Source organism: Rhododendron vialii, chromosome 9a (genome assembly GCF_030253575.1).
Source record: "Rhododendron vialii isolate Sample 1 chromosome 9a, ASM3025357v1".
In the NCBI taxonomy this organism is placed as follows: Eukaryota; Viridiplantae; Streptophyta; class Magnoliopsida; order Ericales; family Ericaceae; genus Rhododendron; species Rhododendron vialii.
In genome coordinates this window covers 23846659-23849855 of record NC_080565.1, presented here as the reverse complement: position 1 = coordinate 23849855, position 3197 = coordinate 23846659, and positions in this window count along the sequence as shown.

Here is a 3197-nt window from a genome sequence, read left to right as displayed (position 1 = left end):
GAGTTTTATGAGCTCTATTTCTACCACATGAGACCTACGTGCATCTGACCGTACCGGACACAAATTTGCAAAATGGTAACTTGGCTTTCAGTATCTTAGGAAGAAACCCAAAAATTGAGTATCTTCTTTCTTTAAACTTTTATAAACGGGAAATTAATATTTCATTTTCTCATAGAAATAGTAGACAACTATAATCCCATTTTGCCATCTCGTCCCACTTTTCACACTAACAATAACTACAATGAAAAGTTGATAATTAACAACAATGGAATTAATTTCCCCCATTTATTTTTTGTTATCCCTTAAGCAGACCATTGAAATTCCTAGGCGCAATTGGTTCCGTATGCGGTATGACCCATCACTTATTAGGTCCCGGATAATTTAATAAAACGGACAACAATAATACACGAAATAATAGTACTAGTAAAATACACTTTACAAAAACACTGAAATGTTGACAAAAACAGCTTATGCCAACTGGAAACCATTTATTACACGAAAGATTTTAATTTAATGTCTTACGTTATTGCGTTTTGCTTTGATTGAAAACGCTTCCCTTACAAAATGAGTAGTTATTTTCCGTGACAAGATATTACTTATTACTACTAGGTCAAAAGAATCTTAAATTATTCTAATTAAAATAAAATATACTCCACTTATTTCTAGGAGCTATCCATTCCTAGGTTGTTTTAAGTTTCTCACATGATTTCACCAATTTTTTTTTAGGAAATTAGTAATAGGGATGACAATTTCTCCGTACTTTTAGTGGTTATTATAACTCGCTCCCGACGTTAGGTATCGAGGCGGATCAGCCTACTCTTTTTTTTTTCAATAGGAACGTTTCAAATATGAGGCGTATGTGGGATTTGAGTCATGTATGGTTTAGGTGATCTCCATTCTCAAATACCTCTACCAACACCTTATAGAGGAATTTTCAAGTGAGGGATCCCTCATTTTGTTAAAATGAAGGACTTTCATTTTCCGATCAAATTTTGAAAATCCGAACCGTTCAATGTGTGCAGAACGTAATTTTAAGGGGCCCCGCAAGAAATCAGAAAAAAAAATGACCGGGAAGGGCGTCATCCGAGCAGTTTTTTTTTGAACTGTTCAATGAAAACTGCTCGGATGAAGCCCTTTCCGGTCATTTTTTTTTGCTGATTTCTCACAAGGACCCTTAAAATCACGTTCTGATCACTTTGAGCGGCTCGGATCATCGAAATTCAATCGGAAAGGGGAGTCCCTCATTTTAATAAAATGAGGGATCCCTTACCGGAACCTAACTCTATATATATATATATATATATATATATATATATATATATATATATATATATTGTGTTATGGATATATCTAATCGCTTATACTACAAACAAATTATAGTCCAATAATGTTATTTGTTATGTTTTTTTTTTTTTTAAAAATTTTTGACTTTGGAAATATTCAGTCTTGTAACAAACTTATGTGAGCACCTACAATGAGAATGGAATTTTTTGTTTAGCCTACGGGTATTAAGACAATATATTTTTAAAGCTCTTATTCATAGATCACACGTTAGGGCGATGAAAGGGAAGTAAGATCTTTACAACGTTATTATCTCTTAATCTAACTATGAAATTAGGTTCATCAAGTGATTCGAGAGTATTGTAATTGTCTGAAAAAACTCGACCTCTCTAGATTACAAATTTTAGCAAATTATTCGATGTATCCATTATTAGGACTTAGGAGATAGGAGATCGGAGTTTAGGGGAAAAAGAATCCCCAGCCTGATCCATATGATAGTCTATAACTAGTAGTACTCATAATTGGCTAAAGTTTATATATTAGTCGAATGCTAAAGTCAAAAGTTTAGAAACGTGCAAAAAGTATTTTGAGATGAGCCCAGCTATTCGGAAGGAAAATTTATAAGGAACCACGCAAGGAAAAAAGGTTTTGGACTCATTTCGGGTCCTACAAAAATCTAAAAAAATATCCATAAATTTTTGAATATTATTTTATGGAGCTCTATAAAAAAGCAGCTTCAACGGACATCAGTAAGTACAGTATTACTTTTGGATTAGTAGGGGCGAACTGAGCAGTTTCGCCTTACGAATCCAAAAGTAATACTTGCCGACGTCTATTGGAGCTGATTTTTTACAGGGGGTCCATAAAATAATATTAAAAAATTTATGAATATTTTTCTAGATTTTTGTAGAACCCGAAATGGACCCAAACGCATTTTTCCTTGCGTAATTCTCTGCAAATCTTCCTTGTAATTAGAATTTCTGTTTTGAGATAGCTATAGCACCTGCCATTGGTAGTCAATATCTGCCAACAAAGAGTGATTATTTGATTTTTGTTGGAACATGCTATAATGTTATTTAAAACAATGGTGTTTATTATACAAATGAAAGTTTCACTAAAGGACAAAAAATAAAAATTTAATTTTGTTCGTCTTTCTTAAAAGAGGGTGAACATTACCGTCTTTCTTATTGATTGAAATGATATGGATCCCATCACAAAAGTGATGTCATGCTTAGTGACCAAAGTTGAAAAGGGGTTTGGAAATCATTACCCTAAAAAATCCACAAGATTTGCAAATTCTTATCTTCTCATATCCCTCTCCCAGCGGTGATCAGGGCTATGGATAACCTTTGGACCCCTATATACTAACTCTAACACCCCTTAACCCCGCTGATGTATTTAATGTTGACAAAAAAAAAAAAAAAAGTGTGACCAATTAAAAGCCGACCCAAGAATCATTTAAGTTGCCAAGTTATAACTTGATAGGTAAGTATTTTGACAAAATTCAAGTCCGAAAATTGCTACTTTTATGTTCACAAAAAAAGAAAGAAAAAGAAGTGAGGTTAAGAGGTAGCTGGTGGAGTGTTTGGGGTAAATAAGCCACTTGACTTATTTTTTGTTTTTATTCAAAAAAATATCGCATTTGTTAGTTCTGCGTCAATTTTTTAAGAATTATTGGTTTGTCTCAACGAGAGAAATAAAAAAATTAGGAAATTTTGGTTCAAACTTAAATTTTTTGAATAAAGACAAATCAGCCAAAAAGCCACATTTTTTGACTTTATTAAAAAAATGTTTTACTAGTTTGGATCACAATGTTTTGCTTTTCCATTTTTCTTGTCGAGACGAACTAGTAATCCAAAAAATTTAACTCGAAAATATCAAACGGGATTTTTTTTTTTAATAAAAACAAAAAAAGA